General features: G+C 38.2%; 1 long non-coding RNA gene across 1 annotated transcript in view; it reads right to left on the bottom strand.

Annotated features, from left to right (window-relative positions):
- Window positions 1-1,181: 1,181 nt before the first annotated feature.
- LOC140501715 (uncharacterized) overlaps window positions 1,182-25,172 on the bottom strand; it is a 77,777-nt gene continuing 53,786 nt past the window's right edge. Inside the window, exons 2-3 of the long non-coding RNA XR_011966332.1 lie at window positions 10,111-10,256; window positions 1,182-1,594 (exon numbers count right to left, since the gene is read on the bottom strand). This is a non-coding gene — a long non-coding RNA (uncharacterized lncRNA). The remainder of the gene's footprint in view (window positions 1,595-10,110; window positions 10,257-25,172) is intronic.

Below are 25,172 nucleotides of genomic sequence, written 5' to 3'. Positions count from 1 at the left end.
GTTTGATAAACCAAAAGATCCAAGATTTTTGTCAAAGAACTCACTATCTGACAAGCATTGCTGGGAAAATTGGAAAGCAATTTGGTAGGAACTACGCATAGACCAATATCTCATACTATATACTAAGATAAGGTCAAAAATGGGTACATGATTTGGACATAAAGGGTGATACCATAAGTAAATTAAGGAGTAAGGAATAGTTTCCTTGTCAGATTCATGAATAAGGGGAACATTTATTATCAAATAAGAGATAGAGAACATCACAAGATATAAGCTAGACAGTTTTGATTACATTAAATTAAAAAGGTTTTATATAAATGGAACCAATACCACCAAGATTAGGAGGAAAGTAGAAAACTGGGGAAATTTTTTTCAAAGCAAGTTTCTCTGGGATAAAGGTCTTATTTTTCAAATATATAGGGAACTGAGTAAAGTTTATAAAGAATAAGAACCATTCCCCAATCCATAAATGACCAAAGAATATGAACAGGCAGTTTTCCAAAGAAGAGGTTAAGGCTATCTATAGTCATATGAAAAAGTAATCTAAACCACATTGATTAGAGAAATTAAAATTAAAACAACTTTTTGGTACTACTTCACACCTATCAGATTGGCTAACATGACAGAAAAGGAAAAGGGCAAATGTTGGAGGGGATGTAGAAAAGCAGGAACACTGATTGGTGGATTTGGGTATCGGTTCCATCTTTCTGGTTTTGGAACTTTGTCCAAAGGAATATAAAACTGTGGATACCCTCTGATACAGTATTAACACTACTAAAGCTATATCCTAAAGAGTTCAAAGAAAACAGAGGAGGAAATATATACAAAAATATTTCTAACAGCTTTTTTTTTGTGGTGGCAAAAAATTGGAAATGAACAGGGTTGTTTCAGAAAAATCTGGGAAGATCTATATGAACTGATGCAAAATGAAATGAGCAGGATCAGGAGATCATTGTTTATAATGTGTATAGCATTGTAGATATTGTGTAGCAATATTGTAACAATGATTAACTATGAAAACTCTGATCAATACAATAATTCAAAACAATTCCAGAGGACCCATGATGAAAGACCTATCTACCTTTAGAAAAAGAACTGATGAACCCTGAATGCAAGTTGGAATAATTTTTTATTTTATTTTTCTTGCTTTTTTTTTTTTTTACAACATCGCTAATGTGGAAATATGTTTTTCATGATTTCACATGTATAATCTATATAATATTTTTTACCTTCTCAGTGGGTGGGAGAAGGGCTGAAGGGAAGAAGAGAATTTGGAAATCAAAATTAAAAAAAATTAAAAATAAGTAAAAAAAATAAAACTTTTGAAAATGTTTACTTATAAAACATTTCCCCACCAAGTTCACTTCTGGACATGACATAACAGATGGATGAGTCTGCTTTCTTGCTTGTAGGACATAATGTATTGAGTGTCAGGTTGATTCACTACTTAGCTGGATCAATATGATTACTCCTTAGGGCTGGCTCTTCAGGACACTCTGCTACTGCTTCTACCAGCTCTGGTTGCTAAGTGGACTTTTGATGACTTTTCTGACCTTTCAAAATTCACAAGGTCATATCCTGGTTTGTTCTGTCTCTGTACAGGGGCATAAATATAAAGGTAGATGAATATCTTAGAACAGGAAGAAAGAAACACAAAGATGCAAAAGAAACAGAGGTGCCAGTGACATGGAAGCCACCTGTGGACATAAGGCAGTAGAGAAAGGGCACTGTCATTACCTCTGCTCCCCTCTGGAGTCCCATGATATGAGCAATTCTTCTCTCATTTGACTTTGGAAAAGAGAGAATGAGTTTACTTCCCTGAACCTTTTGTGTATGCACCGAGTTCCATTTCAGCAACCAAACAAAATGCTTTCAGTTTTCTCTTACTCCACCAAAAGCCAGCAAGAAACAGAAAATTCTGAGTTTATACCTGCTCTAGTGTGGTGATCGTGAGTATCCCATATCGCTTGTCTCTGGAGTTAGGATCACTAAGTTTCCATGTCACTATCTTACATCATTGAAGGATTGGGGCCTCATTGGCCAGAATTCCCATTAAATAAAGAGAGGGAATCTGAGAAATAGTTAAAGAGTTAAAATATTTAATATATTGTCATATAATTAAGCAGTTGTATAGGTTAGGTGTGAATGCAGTGACTGACTTCTAATTCAGTACTCTTATGACTATAACATGATGCCTGTCCCTTATTTTAAGAAATGGAAAAAGAATAGGTGCTAGAGAATGAAGCTAAGGGATGGGGTGAGTGCAGCTGCCGTGGTAATACTGGTTAAGTGCATAAGCAGGAGTTCAGTCAGACTCACAGAGTAGGGTGAAGGCCAGGTGTGGGTCAGAAGAGGAGAATGAGTTCTAGTTTAGGATTTTCTTGAGCAAGGCCAAGGATTTTTTTTATTTGAAGGAAGGTTGTGAAGGGGTATGAATCTAAGAGGGAAAGACAGGTATGATGTGTTTAGTAATAGCCAAAGATCTAGGTTAGGTTTGAGATAGATAGATAATAAATGGATAGAAGGATGACAAATACCTACATGGATAGTTAAGTAATTAGAACAGGCACTTACTAAGCATTTACTACATGTGAGGACAGTTGGATAGTGCAGTGGATAGAATACTAGGCTTGGAAACAGGAAGACATTTTCATGAGTTCAAATCCAGCCTCAGACACTTACTAGCAGTGTGATCCTGAGCAAGTTACTTAACCCTGTTTGCCTCCTTTGTTAAAAAAAAAAAATGAGCTGGAGAAGAAAATGGAAAACTACTCCAGTGTCTTTGCCAAGAAAACCTCGAATGGGGTCACGAAGAGTTGGACAGGATTGAACCACAACATGTGTGAGGCATTATACTAAGCGCTGGAGAAACAACCCAATTCTAGCTCTTATAAAGCTGATGTTCTAATGGCAGAAGATAATACATAAAGGGAGTTGGAAAGAGAATGAGTGAAGGGGTAAGTGGAGAAATCTAGAGGATAAATTGAACCTGGACTAAAGTGAGGGTCTGAGATCCATCAATAGCAGGTCATGGAGGTTAGAGAGACATAAGTCAGGAGAACAGGAAATCTAGTACCTGAGGAGTCTCGGAATTTGAGCCACTGTGATCAAAGAGGCAAAAGGTAGGAATCCACTTCCTAGAGACATGATAGCTTTCTTTTGTATTTCCTGTGGAAAATGAATTAGACTTAATCTTGTTAGACCCAAAGGGTAGAGCTAAGAACAATGGATAGAAGTAGTAAAAAGTCAGTCAGACTCAAATAAAGGGAAACCTTTTTTCATGACTCAAGCTCTCCAGGGATGGATTGGGTTACCTTAGGAGGAAGTGAATTCACCATCCCTTGAGGTTTTCATGGCAAGGCCTGGATAGGGGCTGTTGGGTATTCCTTTTCAGGTACAGATCTGAGCTAGGTGGGTGGCTTCTGACATCCCTTCTAGTTCCAAGGTTTTATGACTCTATGAGATGAATTACCAAATCAGATTAGGATCACTAACAAGACCGGCTATTTCCAGGGTAGGTGAACTACTGACCTTGGGCTTTTCATAGTTCTTTAGCCTAGGGTCAGGATTGGTCCTAGAGGCTTGGACAGGGCTGACCCATGGATTGGATTAAAGAGACTTCAGCTGCAAACATTGGAGGGCTACAAGGATATGTACAAATGGAAGACAGTAGCCCTATAACAATACTCAATTGGTCTCTGGAAACCTGTAGGATGTTAAAAAAAATTAGAGAAACATTTCAAAAGTTCAAGGGCTTGTAAATTCAACCATGTGTTTGATCTCTCCTCCTGTGAAAATCACAACCCATCACTTTCCTTGTTTAACCTCCAACCCTACCCCTACCTTAGAATGGGGATTCTTAACCTTTTTAATGTCGTGGATTCCTTTGGCAGTCTGCTGAAACCTAATGTGCCATTCTAATGCTATTTTTAAAAAAATTTACAATGAAAGGAAATGTTGAATTTCAGTTAGAGATAAGTAAATGCAAAGATATAATTTTTTTCCTCAAGCAAGTTCTTGGACTCCCTGAAATCTATCCTCATATATTTCTTCACCCCCAGTAAAGAATCTCTGTCTTAGAACATTGTCTAATGAGGAGCTTTGACCAAAAATATCATTACATGGTATTTAGCCTTCTGATAGTGGTGCTCTCTGACCTTGGCTAGGCTGGTCCTTGGGTGACAGATGCACAGTTCATCACTGAGTCTAGCATGAAGACAGACAAAATGGAGGATGAAGTGGGGGACCAAACATTTTCTTTAAACTGTGAAATAGCCTTTCTTTAACATTGGGAGAGAGAAATTCCAATGGAATTCCTCCTTTCTGGATTCCCTATCATCTTCTGTAGTTCTGTCTCTGTCTCTTTCTCTCTTTTAGCATCAAGGGATTATCAACAGTGTATGCTTGTGTTCAAACAATAATAACATGTCCACAGTCATTTCTAAGCCCCTTTTTATAATAAACTCATGAAATAAGCATTCCAGGTATAATTATCATCATTTTATAGAAGGAGAAATTGAATCTCCTGGAGTTTACACAACTTGACAAGGTTACATAGTTAGTCAGTGGATGAGCCAAGTATTGAACTCAAAGTCCAGTGTTTTGGACATTTCTACCAAGTGACACTGCCTCCCATTTATGTGCATAGACCTTGTACCCCCTCCCCAAATATACTGCATTAGGGAGAGTTTCCTCAGGGAAACTCCATGATATTAAATGATATTAAATGATCCATGATATTAAATGATCACAGAGTGCTTAGCTCCATAATTCCAGTCAACTTCAGTTGTTTCTAGGATAGAATTTATACTCTTTGTGTACCTGGCACCTACCATATTGCCTGTTATATGGTAAACATCTAATAAATGCCTTGGAATTGAGAGGATAAGATGCAGAAGCCAGTCACTAGCATTCAAAGTCCACCAAAATCTGACTCCCATCCACCTCTCCTTTCTTACATGCTGTTCCTTCCCCTTTCTCTACTCTCTCTTTTTTAATAAAAACTGATCTTTTAGTTGTTATTTGTATATGACATTCCATCCTTTGCCACTATTCCTTTGTATTAGATAGTAAACTCCCTCAGGACAAGGACTGTCTTTTGCCTCTTTTTGTATTCTTGGTATTTGGCACAGTGCTGGGTACATAGTAGGTGCTTAACAAATGTTTATTGATTGATTGATCATGTAGGCTGTCTTCTATACCTCTATCAAGGAAAGATCAAGTGCCAACTCTTACAGAAGACCTATTCTGATATTTCAGATTCTTAGTACTCTCTGCTTAAAATTACTCTATATTGCTTTGCATCCATGTTGATATTGCAACCTTTAAATCAATTTTAAGCTCCTTGATGATTAGGATTTTCTTCCCCTTTTCATCCCCAATACCTACCAGGTACCTGTGGCATTAGCATTAGCTAATGTGGTTAAAGATCTTTCCCACCCATTAATGGGCCTGCCCATTAAGGGGAGTTTAATTAGGGGAGATTTGTAAGAAGGTCCACACGTTTTGTTAATGAAGCACTGATTCTCAAGAGTTGTGATACCCTCTGGCTCTGAAAAGTGTTTAAATACTCTGAGGAGAGGTTTTACTTTGGGATATACTCACTGGAAATGTTAGTTTGACCAGAGGAGACTGTGGGCAGCTGCTAAGGAGCCCCCCAGCTTTGAAAACCCAGTTGTTGCTGCGTCTCTCTGGTAACTATGTATGTATGGTCAGACAGCTGGATCTGTCTATTGATCTGTGATGTACGTATTACTTATAGTCAGGTACCTGGAAGCCCTGTCTGTTGATTTTGATTTTTCTGTATTTTCTCTGAAGTTCAAGATGCTTGCTTTTACAACCCAACACATAATAGATACTTAATAAATGTTTTATAGAGTAGAACTGAGTCATCTAAATGACTAATTGAGTCATCTAAATGACTATGCAGCTGATTTGACTGAGTAATTTTTGACAGAGGGTGGCAAGGACCAGAAATTTCATGATCAACAAATATTTCATGGAATTGTGACTATTAAGCGCCTTGCTCCATGTGGTGTCCTTTGTCCTGAAACTTCTAATGTGCCTCCCAGTAGATTTAATTTAACATAACAGTAGTTATACTTTCAAATAAAAATAGCAGTTTCTCATCCTTGTGAAGTTTTCCCTGATGAATTTTGGCTACAATGGTCATTGTCATCCTTTTATCACTTATCATGTACCATATAGTCTAATATTTTGTTATAAATTTATTCTGTTTTTCTCTTATACAAAAATGTTATGTACCTATCCTCTCCCGCTCAAAAAAATCATCCATGTCTTCTTGCCTGTAGAATAACGTCCCTAACTCCTTATCTATCTTGGCATTCAAGTCACTTCAATCTAGTCCTAATCTATCTTACTCTCCTTAGGGGCAGAGGTGTGCTGGAATAAGCTCATGAGAGCCAGAATGTTCAATTTTCATTGTGAGCATTTATTTAAATTTCAGAAATTAGAAAATGTTATAAATCAAGGCTTGATGTACTGTTGTTGGTAGTCTAAACTTCAAGTGATAGAGAATGTTAATAGTGCGAATTAATTTAAAAGTTTGCAATGTGTCTTTCTTTCCTTTTTTTTTTTTTAAAGAATTAGTTGTTAAACACAGCACACTGTTGCTTAGGTACCCCTGCTTTTTCACATAACCCCTCCCTGGACCCAGTCTAATGGCTTGACTCTGCTGTTTATGAACAGCGAAGGGGTTCCTTCCTCCTCTATTTCTTCTTTCTAGAACTATCTTCTCTCATCTTTCTGCTTCTCTAAGTTTTACCCTTTCTCCTGGGCCCAAATGGAAGACTTGTTAATGATGGGAAAATAACCAATATTTTGGAAATTATTATTTTAGCACAATTTTTCTTTCAAAATAACTTTTTTAAACCATTCATTTGTTCATTTTAGAAATTGAGGTGGGATAGCAAATGAAATAGTTTCTTTTTGACTATTTTTAATCCTTTAATCTTGGAAAAGTTCTTTACATACAAAGCATAATAGATTAGATTTGTCTATGTTAGGCAGCATTTGGAGAAAATAAATTCATAAATTTTGCTTCAAGGTTAAGTTAAAAAAGAGTTGGTTAGGAAAACCACTTTATACTTGACTAAATAAAAGAAGGAAGGAGGAACTCATTCAATGGTTAGGCAAACTTGGAACTGTTAGCCTGGCTGCTGTTCCTGCAGATGAGGGGAAGGGCAGGGCATCTCCTTTCTGAGATGCCATAAAATAAGGAAATCAGTCACTGTGACTATTGTATTTCAAGATACTTTGTATGATTCTGACCTGTGCATGGAAGATGCTTACTTGAAGGGAAGCCTTCAGGGTGGCATTTTGCTCCACTGATCAACCACTTTTGTGCAAATAACCTGGTAGACAATGAGGCACATATTAGTTCAAGGATAATGCTGAGGAATAGCTCTGGTCTTTCAAGTTGGCTGGCGTTGGCGGCACATAGCACCTAATTTATGGAGAAGTTGATGTGAAGGCCAAGTGAGGGTCAAAAAAAGTGGCCTGGCTTCAGTGATGCTTTGTCCACTCTAACACATTTCCAAGATTATGAAGCTTGACCTTTAATTTGATAGGCAATCTTTATTGCTTTTGCTCTTAGTAGATTTTTAAATGTAATGTATCTACTGAATTAAGTCAATAAACATTTATGAAATGCCTACTATATGCCAGGTACAGAAGATAGGTGGTGCAGGGCCTGGAGTTAGGAAGACTCATTTTCCTGAGTTCAAATTCGGCCTTGGATACTTATTAGCTGTGTGACCCTGAGGAAGTCACTTAATCCTGTCTGCCTGAGCCAGAAAAGGACATGACATATCCCTATAGTGTCTTTGCCAAGAAAACCCCAAATGGAATCATGAAGAGTTGGATACAACTGAAAAACAAAAATATGCTAGACATGGCGTTAAGTGCTAAGGAAACAAAGGAAAGGCAAAAACCAGTCATTGACCTCAAGAAGCTAACATTCTAAAGAAAGAAGTAACATTCAAGTAATTATATAACACAGATGTACAAATGTAAATGAGAGGCAACCCAGAGAGAGTAAATTAATTCTTTCCCCCTAGAATTATCTCAAAAGCAAGAAAAAATCCCTATCTTGAATAACAAAACTGCAGTAGTAGAACTGCTTGGTTTTGAACTACATGACCTTGGGAGGTGTCCTTGGTACCATGATTCCATAATGGTGTAATCATTGGGGAGGGATTCCTATTTTATAGAGAAAAGAACTGAGCCAACAAGGGACTTAAACAATTTGTTTAAGCTAAATGAGTCAGCTTGGAACTGATTCCCAGACTTCCTTCCCGTCCAGTCGAGTCAATGACAGGTTACACTGGCCATTTTAGGAATCTAATAATCATCATTTCAGTGTAGTTACATTGTTTCCCATCTACTTCTGCTACAGAAATTTCATTCTTTGAAACAAATGGGAAGATTTGTTCTTTATTGCTAAAATATGTTGGCTTTGGCTTCTGGGGTATTGCTATCTAATATACCAGGATGACCTTAATGCTTCCAGACAGTCGGTCCCAGAGCATTTTAAGGGCACAGTCTGTCAAGGCAAGCAATGCTTTTGACAGCCGGCTGGCCTTTACCTGACCCTCTATAGAATTCAGATGGAAAAGTTACCTCAGAGCTGAGACTTTAGTTGGGCTGGTGACTCATGGAGTGTTGCGCAAACACAAGCAATTCTAGGCTTGACCCAGTAGTTAAGAAAAGGGAATTTGGCTCATGGGGATGGGGGAGACCTGGCTGTCTCTGGGCTTTTCAGAGGGAGGGTCAAATTGTTGCCCATTCTCTGACTCCCTTTTTTTTTGGCCTTAGATCAATTACCAATAGAAAATGAATCATTGATTCCCTTGTGACCAGTCTTTCACTCCCTGAAAGACAGATGCTCATACATCAGTCATATTCAACAAAACAGGACAGGAAATACTTAGGAGAGCTCAGGCCATTGGGAAAAATTCATCTAAAAATCTAATTTCTACTTCCATTTATGATTCAGACATAGACTAGATATATAAACATTTGGAAAGGGGGTTGTTTCATTGATTGTATTTTTCTCTGTAGCTTTGTAGCTCATCATTGTAGCTGGCACAGAGCAGATATTTAATAAATGCCTGGATTATATGCACAGACACATACACGTATATGGGTAAGAATAAATATATACATGTGTATATGCCCATACATTCCAAAAGTCTTAGTTCAGTCTTAAGCTCTTAAAGCTTTAAAATGCATTAATGCATTAAGACTTGGTTTGCCCTGGATATGTATACATAGCAATAGGCAGAGAGAGACAGAGACAGAGACAGAGAGTTAAGCACTTTCTAGTGAGGCAGCTCCACCTGCTAGTGCAGGTCAGTAACTTCTCTGTAATTTACAGTCTTAGAGCTGTATGGAGCTCTGAGACCTCAAGGAGTTTATATTCCATCACAGAAAAATGTACATAAAAAGTATGTGCAAAGAACATACAAAATCTATACATGGTCATTTTGAAGAAAGGGTGCAGGCAGCTAAGGGTGAAAAAATTTTAGGAATGGTTTCATATACACAGGTTCTTAACCTGAATTCTATCCACCAGCCCACTTTGCAAGTGAAACCTTGAAGCGGTTTCAGTGAAGTCTGTAGTCTTGAATGGGGAGGAAAAAAACCACATTTTTATTTTCACTTACCCTTAGAACTATTCATTTTATTTCATGAATGTAAAAACATGATTCTGAGAAGGGGTTCATAGGCTTCTCCAGACTGTCAAAGATGCCAATAATATCACAATCACACCTCTTCCACCCCTTGCTTACTACTCCTGTCACCCTGGCCATTCACCTAACTTCAGTTTCCTCATTTGTAAAATGGGGATGATAAAAATACCTGCCTCCCATGATTGCTATGAAGATGAATTGAGATAACATATATTATAAAACAAAAGCACTTTGAAAAAAAAAGAGGTAGAAAGTGTTGCTTGAGCTGAGCTCTGAAGAGAACTAGGGGTATTAAGTAAGGAGGGAGAACCTTCCAGGTCTGAGGCAGCATGTGCAGATACAGAGATAAAAGATGGAGTGTTGTGTGAGGAACAGTGAGAACCACGGACATACTGACCTTCTCTTGTACCTGATCTTGGATACCCTGAGTCGTGACTCTTCTCTAAACAGAAGAGGACAGTTGTTTTCTTCGGCCAAGGTGCATTTTTTTTCTTCTTTTCCTCAGTAGCTCTCTCCTCTCTAAGAGACTTCCTCCGCCAATTGCTGATGGTAAGAGAAGCACCAGAAGGATGATTTGGAGACAGTACACATTTTGCATATTGAAAGATTTTGGGGAATAACCAAAGAGCAAGTCTCTCCATTAGTACCTGGGGCGCCTAGGAAATCATTATTAGAATGTGAGATGACTTACAAGGAAACAGCAATTTTGTCCAATCATAATTGTCCAGGGCTGATTAGTCATTTTTATAAAAAGAAATTGTATCATGCCTACCACCTGCCACCCCTTATGAAGCAATCCTGGCCACTAAGGAAGTTGCTTAAAGTTTGCTTAAAGGGAAAAGATATGTTTCCATGTACTGGGCATAAAAAGTGAAATAAACTTATTTGCATGCAATGGATTGGGAACCATCAAAGCTGAGATAGACATATAACTAATACTCAAGAAGTGTGTTCAGATTACCATCCCTGTCCATTTGTTTGATATCTCTTCGAGGAGAGACAAGAAAAAAAGACATTCTTTTATCTGAAGGAATTTATAATGTAGTGTGAGAGATAGTGGCCCATGGTATGACAGAAAGATGGCTGAGTTTGGAGTTAGGAGAGCTAAGCATGAATTCTGGCTCAGCCACATGATCTTGGGGGAGTCACATCATTTTCTGTGCCTCAGTTTCCTTATCTAAAAATATAAAGAGGTTGAACTAGATGACACTTAATGCCTCTAACCAAATTCTATAGTCCCTATGGTCTTAAGGTTCAAATTCTATGACCTGATGATTTTATGATACAAATCATTAGGACACAAAATTAAAAATCAAAGTTCCATCAGACAGGCTTTCTTTATCTTTTATGAAGTGTGGGGAACGGGGTGTTGCTGTAAATTGCACAGTGGTTAGAGACCTGGACCTAGGCTTGGTGTCAAGATGGCCTGAGTTCAAATCTAACCTCAAATTTGTGTGACTCTGGGCAGGTCACTTAAACTCTGTCTGCCTCAGTATCCTCAACTGTGAAATGGTGACATATCGCTTAGAATATTATATGTATAATTATTTCATGTTTATATTATTATAGTATTGCCTCTCCATCCCCTGGTGTTTTTTTTTGGTGAGGATCAAATAAAATAATATTTGTAAAGTGCTTCGAATAATTCCTGAAACATAATAGATGTTTAATCAATGCTTTTTTCCCTTCCTCTTTTTTTTTTTTTTTTGGTCATGGACACCTTTGACAGTTTGATGAAGCCTATGAACCTCTTCTCAAAATAATATTTTTAATTATTAAAGGGAATGCTAAATATTAGTTAGAGATTAATAAAAATAAACATATTTTTTTCCATTGAAGTTGACAGGCCCTCTGAAATCTATCCAGGAGCTCTTGGGAATGATCTGCATTACTTGCATTAAGAATCTCTGCATAAGAGGGCGCTCTGAGGGAGAACAGAGAGACAGAATATTTTTGTCAAATGTTGGGGTGTTGTACGGAGAGGGCTGGGAAACCAGAAAAAAGTTTTATGAAGGAAAATCCATTTGAAATGGGCCTTGAAACTTAAATAGGAAATGGGCATCCCTTTGGGGATACAGTATTCATGACAGAGGGAGCAAGTTGAACAAAAAATAAATGTAGAAATCATATGGTCTGTGTTTGGGTCCAGTTTGCGTTACACCATAGGGTAAATGAATCAATTAATAGGCATTTATCAAATGCCTTCTCTGGAATAGCCAGGGGTGGGGAAACTGCTGCCTTGAAGGCCACATGTGACCTTCTAGGTCCTCAAGTGTGGCCCTTTGACTGAATCCAAGCTTCACAGAACAAATCCTTTTTATGGTTATTTGGATTCAGTCAAAGGGCTGCATTTGAGTTTTAAAACAACAACATTTATATTTTACATTTGTGGCAATAGTAAAGCATTGGCATTTATCAAGGAGAGAAGTGGCATTGTTAGATAACATGCTTAATAAAAAAACACTTTGGCAGTCAGATTGAAGATATACTAGAGAAGGATTGACTTGAAGCAAGGAAATCAGTTAGGAAGACTTTGAAGTAATCCACGTGAGAGGTGACAAGATCCTGAACTAAAGTAGTCACTGTGTGAATAGAGAGAAAGTTTTGGATTTGGGAGATGTGGGGTTTTGAAAAAAAAAGCAAGATGTCAACCTGACTTTTATGACAAATGAAAGTGTGATGGGAAATCAAGCGGGAAATGTAGGTTGGAGTCAACTTTGGAGACCAGAGAAGAGTGCCTGAAGGTCTGTGAACAGTGACTGTTGCTCAGGGAAAACCACATTGAAATATTAATGATGAATCATACTAGAATGCGAATTAATAGAATAGAAATGATGAAGACAGTAAATTGGAAAAGGAAGAAATTGGAGGCAGGCAAAGGGATAGTTCAGCAGATCATTAAAGAGGTAAGTGTAAGGAGTGACCATAGAGAGAGAAAGATGGACGCAAGAAATATTGTAGAAGTAGAAAGGATAGGACTTATCAACTGATTGGATATGGAGGAGTTAAAGGTGACTCCTAGTTTTCAAGACTGAGTGCTTGGGAAAGTATATTTTGTGTGTGAGGTAAAGGAATTCTCTGGAAAGTTTGATCTTCCATAGTAAGTTTATGAAAAGTGTCATTTGGTTTTGTCCTTGCTTTGTTTTGAGTTATTCTGAAGCAATTTTGTTAAAGAAATTAATTAAGATGGACACATTCATTCATTCAGCAGGCATTTCCTAAGTACCTACTATGTGTGAGGCACTAGATATGTAAAGACATAAGGACACATAGTTCTTCAAGCAGCTTACTATGGGGAGGAGGGGGGACAGGGAACCATGTACACAGAAAAGTCAATAGAAAATACAGATACTTGTGATTTTATTGATAGAGGGAAATCCCTGATAAGGACACTATTTTTACCAATTCATGTCAGTATGTCTTCTGCAATTTATACAGAGTTTTCTGGGACACTTAATAGCTTAAGCTCAAAGAGCCTGGATGCATTGAAGCAAAACTTGAACTAGTTAAAAAATGTTTTTAAAAAAGATTTTCTTTTTCTTTTTCTTGAGGATGGATCTCTATTCAAAGCCATGCTGGCTTTCAAAATATGAAATATATACAAAGGAAATAATAAGTAATTGGAATCAGGAGAGCACTAACAGCTCAGGAATGGTCTTATATTAGGTGGTGATAGGAGCTGAGCCCTGAAGTTGGCTAGAGATTCTACCAGATGGAGGTAAGGAAGAATCACATGCCAGGTCTGAGGGATGACCCATGCAAAGGCACTGAGATAGAAGATGGGAGGTTGTGTACAGGGAATAGTAAGGAGGATGGTTTGGATGTAATATAGATGAACAAAAGCAAATATGAAGCATTGTTTGATAAACGTATTCCCTCTTTGGTTTTCTGACTGTTTTCCTTGTGTTTAAGAATGATATGACAGAGAAATCCATGGGCCCCAGGGACTAATTTCTAAGAAAGTGCACCCCATTTTTCATTCTGGAGGGAAATATAGGCAATGGGGGTTGTGGCTTTGTTTATTGAAGATTCATGAGATGAATGAAACTGAAGGATTCAGCAGAATGGCTGCCTGGAAATTTGGATAACTGAATGAATCTAACTTTCTCCTACTCACCAGGGATCTTGTTATATCAGGGATCTATGAAAGAAGCTCTTTCCCCTGTTCCTTCGAAATTTTTCTTTTGAGCTGAGGCTATGGTTGACTTCTGGACCAAATTACCATACCAAGGCCACAGGTCTACACAGACAACAAATTGTAGAAGAAATGGGGACAGGAAGAAGCAGGGAACTAGAAGCTGGTTTGCAGAGACCAATTCACTTCCTTATATTCTTTCTAGATATTGCATAAAGATGGAAGCTCTGTCATCTAGTATGTATGACCATATTCTTTGGTTACTTCTGTCATTTTTCCTTCCTTCTTTCCTTCCCTCCCTCCCTCTTTCCTTCCTTCCTTCCTTCCTTCCTTCCTTCCTTCCTTCCTTTCTTCCTTCCTTCCTTCTTTCTTTCCTTTTCCTCCTTCCTCTCTTCTTCCTCCCCTGCCCCCCTCCTCTTCCTCCTTCTGTTCTTCTTCCTCCTCCTTCTCTTTCTCTGTCTCTTCACTCTGTCACTCTCTCCTTCTTCCTCCCTCCCTCTCTGCTATAGTTTTTCTAGAAAGTCTAAAATCTTTACAGTTTGTTGTTTTTAAGTCACCCACCCCTATCCATTATAAATTTCATTGAGTATGATAACAGGCCTGTGAGATAGTTGTTCCTAGTGTTATCCTTCCATTTTACAGAAGAGGAAACTGAGGCTACAGAAGGTAAAAAACTTGCCCAGTCAGGATCATAAAACTGTAAGTGCCATAGGTAGGATTTAGACATACATTTTTCTGACTTTAAGACCTGCATTTTATCTGTAGAATTACCCTGCCTCCATGTCTTACTTTACTTGGAATCATCACTGAATTTCTTCCTCTGGTAGCAGAAATTCTGGGTCATGATGCTGTGACTCACAGATCCTTAGACTAATGATTTAATTTCTCTGCATGTCATCTGCTCTTTTCCTTTGTTAAATGAGTTAATAATAACTGTCTCATCTGGCCACCTGCATGGCTGCAGAGGAGAGGCATGATGAACTGGACATTTAGCACATTCTTTCTGAAGCTCTAGGTGGTAGACTATTAGAGCTTGTCTCGGTCATGTTCCATTATTTGAAATGGATAGTGAGTAAACCAAATTTGATTTAAAAAAAAGTTTCCCCGTGTAATCTGAAGCAAACATATTCCCTACACATAAATTCTCTTACTTTCTATTCACCTGAAAACTGGGGACAATAACACTTATATTTCTTATCTCATAAGGCTTTGTGAGGAAAATGTTTAGTAAAACTAAATGTACCACATAAATATGAGTCATTACTGTAAATCAGACATTTTCTTCAGCACATGGAATGTTTGTGAGGCTCCAAAACCAGCTAGAGGCTCTAGTGCTGCTTTTGCCAAAAGGCCAGTGAAAGGCGTCACTGAAAGCAACTACATCCCAGAAAGTCTATGTCTTCTGCTGCCTCATAAGTCAAGTTGATCAGCTTTTATTAAGCACTTACCATTTGCCAGAAAAGATACAGGATCATATATCTAGATCTGGAAAGAATATTAAAAATTGTCTAGTCTAACCTCATTTTACAGATGATGTAGCCAAGGACCAATAAATTTAAATGACCTTGTCAAGGTCACAAAGAGTCATAGAAAGGATTTGAACCCTGGTCTTTTGATTTCAAATTCAGTGTCTGTTCCACTATACCATACTGGTTCTCTGTTCTGGACTTATAGTCCCACTCTTGCTGTCTAGATACCTCCTCAGTCTTCATCACTGCTGGGATGCACTAAGCCTCAAGAGCTTTCATCACTCATTTCAGATCTAAGTCATCTTGAACTTTGAGCAAAGACCTTTATTTACAAGGAGATAGCAGACTTTTGAATTACACGGAAGGTAAAAGATAATTTAAGTATTAGCAAGGTATCTACCCCAGGGACTTATGGGACAGTTTTAAAGTTCATAAATCTATACTATTCTCCTTTGGCCAACCACATGGCCTAACTTGATGACTCATGATATCAATTTTGTTCTTAGTGTCCCAGGAATTCCTCCCAGATAGAATGGGATATGGTTCAGAATTTTTTGCCATGTCTTTGGTTCTACCACTGGGATAAAAGAGTTCTTGTTTAATTCTTTGAGATGCTGTATTAGGTCCTTGGTTGTGGCCTTTTGACTAAGTTCCATTTTTTTGAACGAATCCTTTTATTAACCTTATTTATTCTGTGAAGTTTGGATTCAATCAAAGGGCTGCACTTGAGGACCTACAGGGCCACATGTGGCCTCAAGGTCACAGGTTCCCCATCCCTGCAAGTTTAGTATCATTGCTATATACCCTACCCAAATGAGAACAGTCAGCATCCACTTATACATAACTAAAGAACACATCTTACACGGGTTGATATCTCAGTACAAAAACCTCTGCCACCAATGCCATTCTCAAAGATGCCCCATTATTTTTGATGGGACTTTTCTCATGATTTGCCATGAAGACTAGTGAAACCTACCCCCCCCCCCATTCTCTTGGGGCACATGTAAAAACTGAGTCACAAGTAAAGAACATCCCCATTCACACAGTAATATGGCAGCAAAGTCAGGGTCAAGATAATTCCCTTATTTCCCACCCCCAGCTGTTTTGTCAAATGAGATGTTAATTATGTCTGTTACTATTGGCCTTCTTTTTGTTTGTGCTATGTCCTTGAATTCTTGTATCAAATTGAAAGTTTTTCTTTAGTCAAAGTATGAACCTGGCTATCCCGGAGAGATACTCCAGGCAGAACAGGAAGTTCACTTGCTGCCTGCAATCTTACATTCTGTTTACATAGTCTGGGTCTTGCTGAAGGAACAGGTCTGTCTCTCTGCACTGTTACATAAATGGCATGCTTTACAATTTGGGTATAAAACCCTTTAAAAATAGCTCTATTGGATGATATTATGATAACACCTTTTTTAAAAAAGCCATATGCATCTGTGCATGATGGAAATCCAGTTCTTACTGGCACAAAATGTGGCACTCAGATGAGTAGCAGGCCACAGGAGGCATTGCTTTGGGAAGAATACTAGGAATGCCAAAGCAGTCGTCTGCCCTAGCACAGCAGTATAACAGAGTGTGGAGGCTCAGGAAGGAGATAAGAAGCTATTGCATTGGGAAGCAAAGATAACATCCTTGAAACAGTCTTATCTGATAGGTGGCGAGACACTCCACAAAATAGGAAGAAAATGAATCCTGAACATTGCTTGCCAAGGCGCTGACTTATGGGTAACCTATTTGTTTTGTCCAGGGCCATTCATTTCTCAGCTCCAGACGTTTATCTTTTGAAAATTCCCCCTGTTCCCTTATATTTTGACTCAAGCACTCAGTGGGGAGGAGATGGAACTTGGCCACTTCCTATTCATGAGATATGGTATGTTTGGTTTGAGTCTAGTGGCCAAATTCAGTTGCGTGGTTAGAAAGTCCCTGGCTGGGGTTAAAGAGAGAAGTTCTTTAAATGGTGGTCTCTCTTTACTCTTAACCCTTAACATAACCTGGAAAAGAATTCATTCTTTGGTCATGGTGTTGGATTAGATGTGGGGGGGAGGGAGTGTGGGAGAGTAGGGGTACTGAACTTAGAGTCACAGGACCTGTTTTTGAATCATGGTTCTTTCACTTACTACCCATATGACCCTGGGCAAGTCACTTAACCTCTATCTGCCTTAGTTTCCTCAACTGTAAAATGGGAATGATAATAGTACCTACCTCACAGGGTTGTTGTGAAGATCAAATGTGATAACATTTGAAAGCACTTATCACAGTGTCTGGCACATAGTAGGTACATAATCAATATTTGTTCCCTTTTAAGTCTCTTCCTTTGTGTGACTTCTGTCAAGTTACCCAACCTCTATGGTCCTCAGTTTCCTCATCTTTGAAATGAAGTAGCTGGGTTAAATAGCCTCTAAGATCCCTTCCAGTTTTAGAAATTATTATTCTATGAAAACAAAAAAAAATAAATCCTTCTAAGTCTGTGACTCCCACTTGCCCAGAGTCATGTAGCTGATGAATTCCAAGATCAGCATTAGAATTTGGTTTTCTTGGCTCTTTTTATTTCATTTTATTGCACTCTTCTCATGTATGTGTTAAAAACAAAAACAAGCATAAAAATTCAGATCAACACCTTATTGGAAACCTTGGAAGAAGAACCCCCTCTACCAAGGCAAGAAAGAAAGTTGCCTAGAGTGGGCAGGCACTGAACTGTGACACAACCAGTCTGTGTCAGAGACAAGACTTGAACCTGTGTTCCTGATGCTGGAGCACTATCTACCCTGATTTTCTTGTGTGCGTACATCTCTGTTTCACAAATGTAGGCAGAGGCTCTTGTGATTGCTAAGTCAGTTAGGACCCTGCCACACCCTCTTTTACCACCAGAGCTGGGCAGAAACATTTATGAGCCTTAGAAAGGTTTGAAAATTACACCTCTCTGCATTTGAAAATTAGATCTCTTTTGTCTTACTTTCCCCTGGAGGGTATAAGCCTATGGCTCTGCTTATCTCAGAATAAACAGCCACATGCCACAGACAGTGGAATTTTATGACATTAAAAATATATGCCCTAGTGGTGGGGGCCTAGGGCCATAGAAGATTGATTCTAATGTCAAACATATATATATATTTTTTTGATGTGTTAGTTAGCTTTGGTGAACTGTTTTCTCTCCTCTTACTAAAATTCTTTGGTAGGGGGAGGGGTACAATGGGAAATATGTTGATGCTATTCAGTCATTTTTCAGTTTTATTCCACTCTTCATGATCCCATTCATGGTTTTCTTGTCAAAGATACTGGAGTGACTCACCATTCCCTTTTCCAGCTTATTGAATAGATGAAGAAACTGAGTCAAACAGGGTTCAGTGACTTGCCCAGGGTCACACAGCCTGTAAGTATCTGAGCACAAATTTGAGCTCAGGAAGATATGTTTCCCTGACTCCAGGCCTGCCCCCTGTGCCCTGTGGCACCTAGCTGCCTCCCACTACCATTTTGTTTCCATCAAATATTCAGTATCACTCATTATGATAAAGAACAAACACACCTTCTATCATGACCATAATACTAAGAGTTAGCGTTTATTTAACACTTTAAGGCTGGCAAAGCACTTTACAAATATTATTTCATTTTATCTTCACAACAACCCTGGGAGATAAGTACTATTTTTATCCTCATTTAACAGATGAGGAAACTAAGAAGTGAGTTGTCTCAAGTTATAGAGTTGGTCTGTGTCTGGGGTAGGATTTGAACTCAGCTCTTCCTGTTTTCAGGCCACATGCTCTATCCATTGCAACAGTTAGCTCCTTAAATCAGTATTGTCTATTCACCTGTAGGAAGAGTAGGTAATATTTATCATGTACCATATGTGTATTAGTTTTTCAAGCATATATAGATGCTAGTGTGATTAGTAAAACATTTCACTTAAAACATGAATTCATAGTAGTTTTTACCCTTAAATAATGACTGAATGAACAAATATTAGTATTACAACTTGTAACATACATGGAAACCTACAAAATTTTTTGCCATTTGAAAGGAATCTTCCTACATGAAAAGGATTGAAGCAGGTGATCATTCAGGATGAGATACATCAGAACAGAAAGTCTCATCTTTACGAAAGTAAAAAAAATTCTCTCCTTGTGACCCTTTCGTGCCCCCTTCCAAGGTCATAAGGCAGCATCACAATAAGGGGACTTGAACATTTTTTGCTTCCAATTTAATCTATGAAGACAAGGGAAAACAATGATTTCTAAGTTGTTGCCTTGGCAGGCAAAAATATCCAAGGTCTTATCCCTTAATGTCATAAGACTATGGGAAAGGGGATTAGGGTCCCAGATGTAAACTGGCAACCACAGTGTCCTTGGGTCAGAGTCAGGAAATGGCATAGCTGGAATTAGATGTACTGGTACAACCATACTCAACTTACAGATAAAGAAAGAGAAGCCCAGAGGCTGATGGGACTTCCTCAAGGTCACACACACACAAACACACACACACGCACACACACAACTAGTTATTGGCAAAGATTTTGATTCAGGTCTTACAGTCCTATGATCATGGCTTTTTCCCCACAATATGATGCATCCTGCGTTCTACTACATGAATTGACTTCCCTTCCTTTAAATCAAATTCAGTTTTGTAAAATAGTTGGTAGGAACCCAATGATGAGAGAGAGAGAGAGAGAGAGAGAGAGAGAGAGAGAGAGAGAGAGAGAGAGAGAGAGAGAGAACAAGCATCTTAGACACTAAATGTTATGAAGGGTGTGTGTGTGTGTGTGTGTGTGTGTGTGTGTGTGTGTGTGTCTGACTCTGTGTGTCTGTGTCTGTGTCAAAGGAATGGAGTTGTGAAACGGAAGGAAAATAATTACTCATAGCCATATTGATTCATTCAAGAAATATTTATTAGCCTATATTACCATGGGCAAGAGGACAGCTAGGTGGGGCAGTGGAGAAAGTGACATGTCTGGAGTCAGGAAGACTTATCTTCTTGAGTTCAAATCTAGCCTTGGACACTTCCTAGCTGTGTGACCCTGGGCAGGTCTCTTAACTCTATTTGCCTCAGTTTCCTCATCTACAAAAGGAGCTGAAGAAAGAAATGACAAACCACTCAAATATCTTTGTCAAGAAAACACCAAATGGTTAGGTAAGGAAGAGTCAGATACAACTGAAAATGACAAGAACAACAAACTATGAGCAGGCAAGGCACTGTGCTGATTGCTAAGGAGAACTCAGGTCCTGACCAAATCAGGAGTTGGGAATAATGCATATGCTCCCAGATACATGCTGGTTATATATTAACATTTAGAAATAGGGATTTTTTAAAATCAGTCCCCAAATAGGAAACTGTAGGGTTACAAAAGCAAAACACTGATGTTTGTGGAAGGAATGCCAAAGTCCCCATAGATAGAGACTTTTTCATTTCACAGGTCAGGTTAGCATTTTTTTGTTTTCAGTAACTTTGTAGGAAAAATACCTCTGGTCTTGTTCTTTTTTTCTGACTTTGAAAATTGGGAACTCCATTTTTTTTCACTTTGTCTAGTATTTGAGTTTGGGTGCCGAAATATTTTTCACTTCTTGTTAAATCAAAGAAAAAAATAATATTTTTATTCAAGTATTAGGTTTTTTTTTTCTTTAAATGGGAATTAGTCCACACGACTACATGCAAAACTGCCCAGCATTGTTTATTTGTTCCATTAGGCAAAACAGCATTACCTGGGTAAGTTAACACTGTAGGAAATATGTGATAAATTCCATTCCATCCTCACCTCCCTGGGAAACTGATTAATAACCTATCTTCCATTTTCATATGAAGAAACAGAAGGCCTGTCACACAGCAAAGGATCTGAAAACCTACCTTTGGAATTCCCACTTCCTGCAGTTACAGTCCATGGTCTATGCTACCCCAATCCCATCCATTCTTAGTATGTTGGTTTCTTAGCATCTTCGGAGCAAAACAGGGTTTGAAGCATCTAAGGAGGACATTCAGAAACTTAGAGGAAATAATAAAAACAAAAACAGTCCTTGTCTTCAAGGGACTTGCTAGATAACACTTCATAAATATGATGAAAACAGTCTTTGGATGCGAATGGCTGAGGAAAAAAAAATCAGTGCAGGCCAACATATGAATAGAAGAGATGGAAAAAATAAGTGATAGGTTAGTATGTCCATCTGGGCCTGCAATTCAAGTTTGGAAACATCCAGTAGATTAGTACTGGCCTGTGTATGCCTCCTGAAACCTTGAGGTTATTCTCACACCCATGATTTGTTGAAGAAAAAAATTGCTTGAAGAGAGTGATAACATGGATGGAACCCCAGAATTCAATTGCAATCATTTTTATAAATGAGGCTGTTCCAAAGTACATCCAAAAGAAGTGCTAAAAACGGCTTATGGAGTGTGATTTAAATGCTATGGGAAGGACTGGATTACTACAAGAGATGTCTTCATCAGCTTATCCTATGGAGTTTTACCCCTCCCCACCCTTGGAAATTCCCACCATTAAAACCACAGATGACAAAGAATGAACAATCCAGGAAGCTATAGTTCAAACACATCTGTATTACCTTTAGTAAATTCAGTAGGTGAATTATTAAGTTTATTATGATTGTCGCTGCTATTCGCTAGTTCACAGATTAGTAGATCTTAAGATTTTAGACTCATAGTCTAATAGAATCTGAGGGTTTAAGGCAGTTTAAGAGATCATTTTATTTCTTGCACAATACTGTAAACCTTGTGAAGTCAGCAACTATATCTTAGCTAAACTTGGTACCTCTCTGAGTGCCCAGCACACAGTACTTGTTTAATAAACTTTAGGGAATTGTTGCTATAGAATTGAACCATCTCATGTCATGGATGAGGAAGTTAAGACCTAGAAAGATTAAGTTGTCAATGAGACAGAGAGTAGGACATTTTGACATGATGAAATGAGAGAGAGGCAGAATGTTGGGACCAGACACTACTGCTGGGGGCTTGTGAGGGTACAGGGCAGATGTGTATTAAAGCCACTTCCTACCAACTTTAGGACCTATTAAATTTCCAGTATGAGTCTAAGTAAATATTATAAATCAGGGTTTGATTTATTATTTTGTTGATTGTCCAGAATTATGAAAGTGATAGAGAAAATGTTAATATTGCATATCAAACTAAAAAAAATGCCATATGAATATTTTCCCCCTAATAAAGTCAATTATTAAATGTTTTCCAGTAAACTTCTGGTGAAGGACCAAAGTTTGTGGACCTAGATAGAGGATGTGGGTGTCTAGGGAAAGAGTACCAAAAGGAGGGAAACATTAATATTGTCAGGAGTTACCAAAAATAAAATTTACAACTCTGTCTTGAGGTTGGCTCTGCTTGTGAATGAGTGTTTACAATTTATTTTTTCTATATAAGCAGTCTTTAGCATGTGGCTTCTTAATGTTGGACTTCATCTCTTGGTGTTCTATAAAAAACAAGATGTTTATTTTGATAGTTGTATGAATCATTTAGCCAAAAGGTAATTTTGGATTGCCTTTTATGGGCAAGAACTACTAGGGAATGTGACGGATATGATAGATATCCAAAAGGAAACTTTTGGAGAATAAAGCAGGACAGCAAATATTGAATGTTAAATTATGTCTAAAGCTCTCCTCTGAAGTCTTAGTCTGACGAGGAGGTGACACAAGAATTTCAAAATCTTTGAAAGTATAATGAAAATTCTGAGAGGTCTTACCAATCTGGAAAACCTTGGCTAGGGGCTGAGTGATGGACCATAGCCCTTTTGGCAGGGTGGCTCATCACTTAAGCTTGCCACAGGGTGCTGGTACTTTGGTTATAGAAATTCTCGATCATCCTCTATTTAAAAAAAAAAGCTTTTTAACATTATATCTGATATTCGTTTTCCACTCTTGTACCATGAGAAGCAATGGTCAAAGATGCTGCATAGTTTAAAGTAGAGTACATAGCTGTTATTTTTCAAATGCTTTATTACTCTGCTGTCTTCCTTTTCTTTGTTCATCTATGCTGAAGTGTTATCACAAAATGTAAATGGAGGGAATGGAGGGGAGCACAGAGCCCCACACTTACAGGTGAAGATTCTGAGGCTACAGAGCTTAGTTACTTGCCCAGCGAAAGGATCAGAGGTAGGATGAGAAGTTAAGTGTTCTGACTCTCTCCAGGTCAAGGACCCTTCCCCACTACTCCAGGTTTCCTCATGATAGAGAACCAGCTAGCACAACCATGACACCACTTTTTATTTATAATGAAAGCAGAGATTGATGAGAACTAGGAGAGGTTTGATCATCTTTCATCAAGTGCTTAGAGACTTATGGTCTTCAAGGAATATAAAATATCCTATAATATAAATATATTTACATAAATATATATAGTATAATTTTATGTAATTATAAATTATATAAACATATAAATTATATACTTTTATATGAATATAAAATAAAGTATAAAATCTTATTGAAAAGAAGGCAGAAAGATGGAGGTGGGCAAAGAGTAGAAGCGAAAGGCAAAGTCATATTACAAAGTTGCTTTCCTGTCATTCTGAAAAGGAAAATAAAAGCAACAGCAGGGATCTAAATGCTACAAAAAGAATATCACTATACAAATAAGGAGAATGGGGAGGGGGGTAAGACAAGGATAAATGAGAGTGAATTCATCTGTCCTCTGGAGAGCATCAAGCCTCTTAGATTCAATGGAGCAATTGGGCATCACCATCCAAGGAGTGGGGTGTCTATGTAAGAGGGATCCAGTCTAGAAGATGAAATGACTTTCAAAGGAAGGAGTCCTAGGCATTTCAAACTTCATCCCTTTAAGAATGTAACATAGTAGTCAGTCTCAGATACTTACTTACTCAGATACTGCGTAACCCTGATTGCCTCAAAAAATTTTTAAAAAGAAAATTTAAAAAATTTAAAAAATTAAATTAAAAATTAAAAAAGAAAGTCCAATGGAAAGAGCACTGGCTTTTGAAGTCAAATCTCTGTGATTGGACCCTGGTTCTACCCCTCCCTTTCTGACCTTGGTCAAGTCACTTCTTTGTCAGTACCTCTAATTACTCAACTATAAAACAAGAGGATTGGACAAGATAATTCCCAAAATCCCTTACAGTTCTAAATCCATACTCTATGAACCTATGATCCTCTGGAACTTATTAGATGACCTTGGAGAGAGTTACTGTGACAATAAAACTCCACAATTTGGCTAACCCAGAAATGTACTTCTTCAATGGTAGAGGTCATGTTGGGTTTGGTTATGCTAATCTTTAGACAACATATATTCTGTAAGCATTGACCTACCTAAAGCCTTCCCTGACTGATCAAATCTTTGCAAACTTTTACAATGATGTATGACTGGGAGCTATGCTATTAATGCTGTTGTTTCCTAACTTGGTAGCTACAAAGTGATGAAGACTTGGACTGAGCAATGTTGCCTTGAACTGAAGAGCAGGAATGAAAAAGAGAATGACAAGTACACATTTTAAATGAAAAATGGAAAGGATATGTAGATGGATATGGAGCATGAAGGGGAAGTGAGACTTTCATTCAGGAAGACTGTGAGAAAGGTGGTTGCATTACCAGAGACATAGTCTCTGCATAATGGAGAGAAAGAGGCACATATGAAGACAGGAGAACATGGTGGAAAGGGCCCAGGCTAGACAATGGCCCAGGAGGCTGCTGTTATGTAGGGTCTTCTGAGAACAGCTGAGGATGGATGGAGTCTAATTGCATCAGCACTTTATCCTAGGACTCTAATAGCCAAGTTACTTAAAGGGAGGAAACAGAGTGGGCAAGGATGGCATCTATTTTAACCACCCTGTAAGTAGAATTACACTGGAGTTTACTAGTATTCACTGCAAAGAATGTGGCAGGGAAGTGGGAAGGTGGAGAG

The sequence above is a fragment of the Notamacropus eugenii genome, chromosome 4 (genome assembly GCF_028372415.1).
Source record: "Notamacropus eugenii isolate mMacEug1 chromosome 4, mMacEug1.pri_v2, whole genome shotgun sequence".
Taxonomy (NCBI): Eukaryota; Metazoa; Chordata; class Mammalia; order Diprotodontia; family Macropodidae; genus Notamacropus; species Notamacropus eugenii.
The sequence above is the reverse complement of the archived record's forward strand: the minus strand, read 5'-3'. Positions and strand labels throughout refer to the sequence as shown.